The following is an 8,720-nucleotide window of genomic DNA, read 5'->3' on the forward strand; positions in this document are numbered from 1 at the left end:
TCAAGCAATTTAATGGGAAAAAAATTTCTTTAACAAGTTTTCTAAAATAATTGTATACCCATACCAAAAAAAGGAAAAAAAGATTCATGGGTGTTATCCTATACCACACACACAAATTAATTCAAAATAAATCTTATACTTAAGACAAAAATTATAATGCTCCCAAGAAGGAGAATATTTCCATGACCTTGGCATAGGAAAAGATTCTTAGCATAAAAAGGACTAACCATAAGAAAAATTGATAACTGAATTTTATTAAATAAAGAATCATCCTCTCATCAAAAAAATACCATTAAGAAAATAAAGACAAGCTATAGACTGGGGAAAAAAATCACAATATACACATATATATACACACACACATATTATATTATATTATACATATATTATACATACATTATATATTATACATATATATTATAAACCCCTATGAGAGCTAAAATAAAGAAGATCAACAGTCCTGGATTTTGGAGGGGATGTGGAAACACGAGAACTCTCATGTTCCAAGTATACATAATACAATTATTTTGAAAACAGTTTGAGAGTTTAACATTTTAAGAAAGTTAAACATATATATTATGACCCAAAAGTTTTACAACAAGGTCTTTACCCAAGAGAAATAAAAATACATGTCCACAATAAGCCTTGTGAATAGTGTTCATAAGTATTTTATTCACAATAACCCCAAATGGTAAACAGTCCATCACAAGGAGAATGAATAAACTATGGCAGATTCATATAACAGACCATTACTCAACAAGAAAAGACAAAAACAATAACAACAACAAAAACCTACTAATGCCTGCTATCAATGTGGATATCTCAAAAATATTACACAGATGAAAGAAGCCAGACACGCACATATATGTACTTGGTTTTATTTATGTGAATTTCCAGAATTGGCAAAACTGGAGGAAAAAAGAAATCAAATCAGTGATTTATCAAGAAGAGACTGAGTGGAAAGGTGCACTGTCTGGGGTGATGGTAATGTTTGTGCCTAAAAATGGGTGTAGGTTACATGAGTATAGGCATTCATCAAAAACAGTTCAAAAAATATCCTTAAGATCTGAATATTTTGTGTTTGTAAATTATATCTCAATTTTTAAAATCCATAATTTCTACATTGTTCAAGACAAATTAGGCTATGTTGTGGCAACATACAACCCCTAACTCTTTTTTTTTAAATTATTTGTATTATGTTATGTTAGTCACCATACAGTATGTCATTAGTTTTTGATGTAGTGTTCCAAGATTCATTGTTTAGGTATAACACCCCATGCTCCATGCAGTATGTGCCTTCCTTAATACCAATCACTGAGCCAACCCATCCCCTCACCTTCCTCCCCTCTAAAACCCTCAGTTTGTCTCTCAGAGTCTACAGTCTCTCAAGGTTTGTCTTCCTCTCTGATTCCTCCCCCACTTCATTTTTGCCTTCCTTCTCCTAATGTCCTCCATGATACTCCTTATTACTGAGCCATCAGAAATGATGAATACCCAACTTTTGCATCAACATGGATGGGTCTGGAGGAGATTATGCTGAGTGAAATAAGTCAAGCAGAGAAAGTCAATTATCATATGGTTTCACTTACTTGTGGAAAAACTCCTAACTCTTAATGGCTTAACACAGCGAATGTTTACTTCTTGCTAAGAGTCCACTGCAGATCTGGGTAGCCCTCTTTCAGTATTGTGTCTCTGCATCTTACTTTGGAGCCTCCTTTAGCTTCCTTGACAAGAGAGAGATTGGTGAGTCATGGAGAGGATTTAAACTGCCTCAACCCAGACAGGACATAAGACATTTCCCCCTCACATCCTACTGGTCAGAATCTAAATGGCCTTGACTAAATGTAAAGGACTGGGGAGTATAGATTCCCAAATACCCATGAAAGAAAGAATTGCCAAATATTGAACACTAGAAATGCCTGCCCCAGCCTTGTTTCAGGGCTCTTCCATTTTAGGAAAGAAGAATAAAATTTAAGTTTCCATATATTGATTACTACAATTTTATTCCTGTGCCCAGATCTGGTCTTAGGAAATGAGATCTCCATCTTTTTACAAAGGAAGATTCAACAAGCGATTCATTTATTCCCTTTCTGCAAACATGGCTAAGTCAATACTTCCTGGTAGGCAAAAGGAAAGAACTCTGTGAAAATGCAACAACAACAACAAAAATCAATTTGTGAAATTAATTGAAGGAACCAGAGCAGATACCCACCCAGGAGATACCTGGTTCATAGCACTGCTGAGATAACGCTAAGGGACATGGACTGACAAGTGACTGACAAACTAATCTGGTCCGAAATAAATTATGATTGGGAATAATGGCCATGCTGTGCTCATGCTGCTGTGGAGAAATCAGACATTATAAAAGAAAACAAGGGGATGTTTATCTAGTCCAAAGTGACAGTTTGATGCTTGTCAAATTCATCTTCATATTCCTAAGACTTTCTGGTTTTGTAGGCGCCCTGGAGAAAGGTTCACTATAGCACACACACAGAGAAAAAGTGAAAGGCAAAGCCTGTCTTGCAATTCCCTTCTCTGTTTGAAATTTGCACAAAAGGTCTTGAACACTATAACAATTAGAAGAGGAGAAAGCATTTGGCAGATCAAATAGGTGAGATGTCAGGGACTCTATTTTTTAAATGTCTGGGAGACATTGCTGATTAATTTTGGCTGAAACTTGAAAAAAAAAACAGGCACATTTTCTAAACCAACATGTGGAATTTTCTGATCAGGTAAGCACCTTTAAAGTTCAGTTTTGCCAAGAATGGTCAGAAATTAGATTGTGTAACTGTTCCCACAAATTGCTCAAAGGTTACCTCTCCTCCAGTAGACAGGGACTGAGGTTGCATAATAGCTGAAGCCCTGCTCAGAGAGGGAATACACAGAATGCTAATATCTCAGAAGAATTTCCATCCACTTGGGAAGAGAGATGTAGCCTGATTGCAGGATGGGTTAAGAATGTGTAGCCTATAAACATATCATCAGTGTTGTTGCCACTTATTCTGGAAAATTGCGGGAGAATGATTGCAGGGTACCAAAGAAAGGCTGTCAGCTGTGAATCTGGTGATTGGCATGCCTTGTTTAAATGTGTTCAACCAAAATCTAGCTGGAATGGCCAGGCCTACCTTTCTATTGTTGGGTGCCATAATCATCACATCCTACTTAGGCTTTTGACTGATATCCAGGTCAGGACTGTTTCTGTTCTAGGTGAGAGATAACCCAACTCAAACTGTCTTATGGGGAAAAAGAATTTATCTAATTTACATATCTGAAAAGTACAGGCATAGAGTGTCATGTAGAGCCACATCCAAACCCTCAAATGGTTTGCACTCATTCTCTTCAAATTTTGTCTCAAGTCTCTTCCCCCTGATGTCGATATAATGCCAGTCCTCCATTTACATCTTTATGGTTTCAAGTCTGATAAATACCTAGGAGTTTATTTTCCAGTAGCTTCCACACACATTCATATTCTTGGGCCAATATCTCCATCTTTATATAATGAAGCAATCACTGTAGCCAGCAGACATAATCATGTTGATTGGCTAGGTTTAACTTGCATGGTAACCCTTAAATCAATCACCTATGACTACTAAGATTTGGTAGTAGTCTGACTGGTTCAACCAGAGTCATGTGTTCCACCTCTGAATTGGATGGAACCCCACCTGAACCCCATGCCCTATGAGAATGGGGGAGAAAAATAGTTCCCCAGAGGAAATTCTAGGTACTTATCGGAAGAAGCAAAAATAGACTCTGGATAGAACAAATAATAATTAAAAATGGTATCCACTATTACTGAAACAATCAATATATTTTTAATATTATATAATGGAGACACTTTTATAGAAGTTAAGGATAGATCTCATGCCTAATACAGAATATTGTAGATTTTGAAGACTGGGAGGAACATCAGAGGTCATAAAACCAATTCCAGATTCTAAGCAGCCAAATTTTTAGCTTGGTAAGTGGAGTTGAAAGAGTATATGGAGGAGTGCCTGGCTGGCTCAGTTGGTTGAGTGTGCAACTCTTGATCTTGAGGCTGTAGGTTTGAGTACCACATTGGGTGCAGTGATTGCTTAAAAATAAAATCTTCAAAAAAAAAAAAAAAGAGCATATGGCATCCTTGGCAGATCCTTGTGCAGTCTTCGGTTCAAAATATATTTCTGGGTAAATTAAAGAAGGAATAAAAATATATACAGAGCTCCTCCTTGGTTCAATCAAAATCTCCTTATCTCTTAAGGATTAAAAAAATAATAAGTCTCTTTAAAAACAAGAATATACTTAGGTCAGTTCTAGCTCTAGTAATGGTACAACAGTCAGATTACTAATCCTCCCACCAATAACAGGTATAAATTTTGGACAAAGTATAAGGAAAATAACTGTTTTAAGGCACTAACAAGCAACAAAAAGCAGGAATAAACTGGAAGAGATATGGCCTTCAAAAAGAAGAAAGTGAAGTGGGTGAAATTCACATTACCTCCTCTTCTCAAGATTAATACCAAGTCTTCCAAGCTCAGAAAATAGCACTCTGGCAAAAAGTGGCTATCTTGGGGCACCTGGGTGGCTCAGTCGGTTAAGATCTGCCCTCAGCTCAGGTCAAGATCCTGAGGTCCTGGGATGGAGCCCAGAGTGGGACTCCAGCCCAGGCTCCCTGCTCAGTGGGGAGTCTGCGTCTATCTCTCTCTGCCCCGCACCTACCCCCTCTCACTGCTTGTGCTCTTTCACTTTCTCTCTCTCTCAAATAACTAAGTAAAATCTTTAAAAAAAAAAAAAAAGTGAAAAAAGTGGCTGTCTTACCAGGCTGAAGAGTCAGAGGTTGGAGTTGGGAGCTGCCACAACAACTGAAAATCAAGTGTGGTGGATTCCCAAAATGAGGTGGATCCCTAATTGCCTTCAAACTCTTGGATGACTCCTAAACTACATATGTTCACGACAGTGCTCCCAAAAACCAAGCATTTAGCAAGAACTGAGCACAAATTGGCAGCTCCTGGTGCTGAGGAGACACTTTTGAATTTCAAATCCTGCCAAGTTAGAAGAGCTTGTTCAAAACCTGGAACTATCCACTGAAATATCAAGAAGGCCACATCTTTTTAAGAATAAAAGCTATATATTAGGAATAAAGACTATATCCTAGGAATAAAGAAAAAAAATCTGAAATAGACATGCTATAGTAAAGAGCTTAACTGCTTAAAACCAAGCTTTCACAAGATTAAGATTATTCACCAGTAACTTAACTTCCTGTTACAATAAAACCTAACAGTTTTCAGAATAAGAAAACAGAATCCAGAGTTTCTACAATTTGTCATCTACAAAGTTAAATGTACAATAAAAAAACTACTAGACATGCAAAGAAGCAGAGAAATGAGACTTACAATCAAAAAAAAAGTATAATTAATAGGGGAAGATCCATAGATGAATCAGGTATTGAATTTAGCAAAGAATTTTTAATAACTACTATGAATATATTTAAATTTACAGGAAGGGGCACATGGGTGAATTGGTTGACTAAGCATCTGACAGTTGATTTTGGCTCAGGTTAGGACCTCAGGGTTGTGAGACTGAGCCCTGTGTCAGGCTCTGTGGAGCCTGCTTGATTCTCTCTCTCCTCTTCCTCTGACCCTCCCTCCCTCCAGCTCACACATGTGCTCTCTCTCTCTTTCTCATACACAAACAAATAAATGAATAAGTTTACAGGAAAATATAGACATTAAATTGAAGAAGTAGATTATTTTAGGAGAGATATGGAAATGCTAAATACTGGCAATATTAGAACAAAGAAATACAATACCCAAAATGAAAAGTGTATTGCATGGGCTTAACATCCAATTGAACAATTCAGAAGAAAAAAACATTAAAATTAAAGACAAACCAGTAGAAATTATACAGTAACTGAGAGAGAAAGAAGAAAGGAGGGTTCTTAAAAAAATAAATACAGTCTCAGTAAGCTGTGGACTATTTAAGCGGTCTACCACATTTAGGCACATTATAATCTAATTACTGAAATCCAAAGGTGAAGAGAAAATACTTAAACCAGAATGAGGAGGGGAAAATATATTATGTGCAAGGAAACAACATAAGAATAACAGCTAACTTCTCATGAGGAATAATGAAGACCAGAGAACATCTGGAAAAATATGTTTATAGTAATGAAAGGGGGAAAAAAGTGTCAACATTGAATTCTTTATCTAGTAAAATATCCTTCAAAAATGAAGGTAAAACTGAGGGTTGCTGGAGGGGAGGGAGTTTGGAGGAAGGGGTGGCTGGGTGGTGGACATTGGGGAGGGTTATGTGTAGTGGTGAGTACTGGGTGTTGTGTAAGACTGATGAATCACAGAACTATACCCCTGAAACAAATAATACATTGTATGTTAATTAAAAAAAAAGAAAAGAAAACAAAATGAAGGCCAAATAAAGACATTTACAGCTAACAGGAAGGAAGGAAAATTTATTGCTATAGACAATAAATGCTGAAGAGAAATGATACCAACTGGAAATTCGAATCTACAGAAATGAATTAAAGGCATTGGAATTGATAAACTTATTAAAGAAACACAGACAGATATAATCTGGCTATGTCTTTCAAGATATTCATCTGTTCATGAATCAAGCTTTCTACTGTTACTCTATATCTTGAAAATTGTTTTCTTCCTAGTGTTTCCTAGGTCCACATCTTCAACTAACAAGGATACAAACTTTGCTTGTATATCTCTCTTCCTGAGAGAATAAAATAAAAACTATTTAAAGATGTCTAGGTACTATGAGATATCACAACTCTTCAAGGACATTATGACATGGACAGGAACCAAAAGATAACACACAGAGTAAGGATCTCCCTCAGACAGCCGTCGCAGCACACCCATGTCTCAGAGGTGACTCCATGGGCTAAAGCCCTAGAAATAAGGGAAATCACAGAGAGTGAGCCAAAGTGTATTTCTCAGGAATTTCTAGTGGGGACTCTTCAGGGTTATCCACTTAACATTCATCACTTGCTGAATACCCACTATGTGGCAAGCACTGTAATTAACACTCTACAAGGTGAAGGCCTGAAGCAGTCACAGTCTTATCCTCACAGTCTTTTTTTTTTTTTTAAGATTTTATTTTTTTATTTGACAGAAAGATCGCAAGTAGGCAGAGCAGCAGGCAGAGGCAGGAGGGAAGCAGGCTCCCCGTTGAGCAGAGAGCCTGAGGTGGGGCTTGATGCGAAGACTCTGAGATGGTGACCTGAGCTGAAGGCTTAACCTACTGAGCCACCCAGGCGCCTCTCCTCACTGTCTTATAGGGGAGCTAGGACCATAGATGAATCTTATATGAGGCAATAACAGTAAGACTGATTAAAACAAAACTGTAAGAATGATAGCCAACATAAAGTGAGCCAGGCACTGTTCTAAATTCTTCATATGCATGAACTCACAACTGCCTGAGAGAGGAGTAACTATTATTCTCAATTTCACAAATGAGGAAATTGAGGCTCTTGATGACTCCTAGATAGTATATGTTGGAACTAGAATTTGAACCCCAGTGCTTACTTCTGAGGCTTAGTTGTTGGTAAATGCAACCTCGTGGGAGGTGCCAATAGAGAGTGGTGGGATTTGAGGATGGAAAATTCTTCCTCCCAGAAGTCATGGAAGTTTCCATGGGGAAGGTCAAGTGAATGGTCCATGATGGTAAAATATGGACTTGTACAGTCTGGCATTCATGAAGAAGGAATAAGAATTCAGGAGTGTCAGGTCAAGAAGTGCTGCTGGGCTCTGAGGGTGTGCTGAGGTTTGAACTGGCTTAAAGCCTCAGGACTGCAACAGTTGTGATCCCAAAGGAGATCCCAGCCCCATAGTTCACCCAAGAGTGGCTAGGCCCAAACTTAATCATGATAAATGAGAATAGAAACCCAATTAATCTTTTGCTTTGATTGTAACCATTTGTGAATAAAAATACAAAGGCATTTTCTTCCCTGCTGTGAAACAAGATTTGTGGAATTCAAATAAACTTGTGGAATGCAACCAGTTTGGCAGACCAAAAGGCATGACTGAAATAAACAAACATGAAGGAAGAGAAGACTGCAAAGCAAAAGGTAGAAATTTGACCATCACTCTCACTTGTAACAAACATCAGCCAACTGGGTCAATTGTCCTAATACAAAATCATGCTAACCTCTAACTCTTACATTTTCATGTAGACAAATCCAGGAGCCCATGGCAGAAATCATAAGTCATCCGAGACCCTCCTGATATTTCCTACATCACATCAAGCACCAAGTCCTAGCAATACTGGTAAATTTAAAATAAAATACTTTTTTCTTTCCATGTATTTACAGACTCCTCCCTCTTTCTCCATCCCCTCTGCCACAGTCCAGTTGCTTTATCTCTGAACATCACAGCCTCCTACATGATTTTCTTGTTTCTTGTTCACATCCTACTACTCCATCTTTTCCTTCTGCCAGGCTGGGCTTCCACAGATGTAAAGTGATTCAACTTTTTGTCTAAAGAGCAGCTTCTCACTGTGCTCAAGGTATATTTCATGTCATGACCTGTGAGGGCCTCCATGACCTTTACCTACCTGTTCCCCATGCTACTCTCCACCCACTACCCCGACACCCCAAAACTCCTTTAGCTCCATTTGTATGGCTGGTTGTTTTATATCATCATAATGTGCACACACTGTAACTTTTCCCAAGAAAGACTTTCCTCCCATGTCTACCTGAATAACTGAGCTCTAGCATCACCCCC

This window comes from Martes martes, assembly GCF_963455335.1.
Source record: "Martes martes genome assembly, chromosome: 17".
Classification (NCBI taxonomy): domain Eukaryota; kingdom Metazoa; phylum Chordata; class Mammalia; order Carnivora; family Mustelidae; genus Martes; species Martes martes.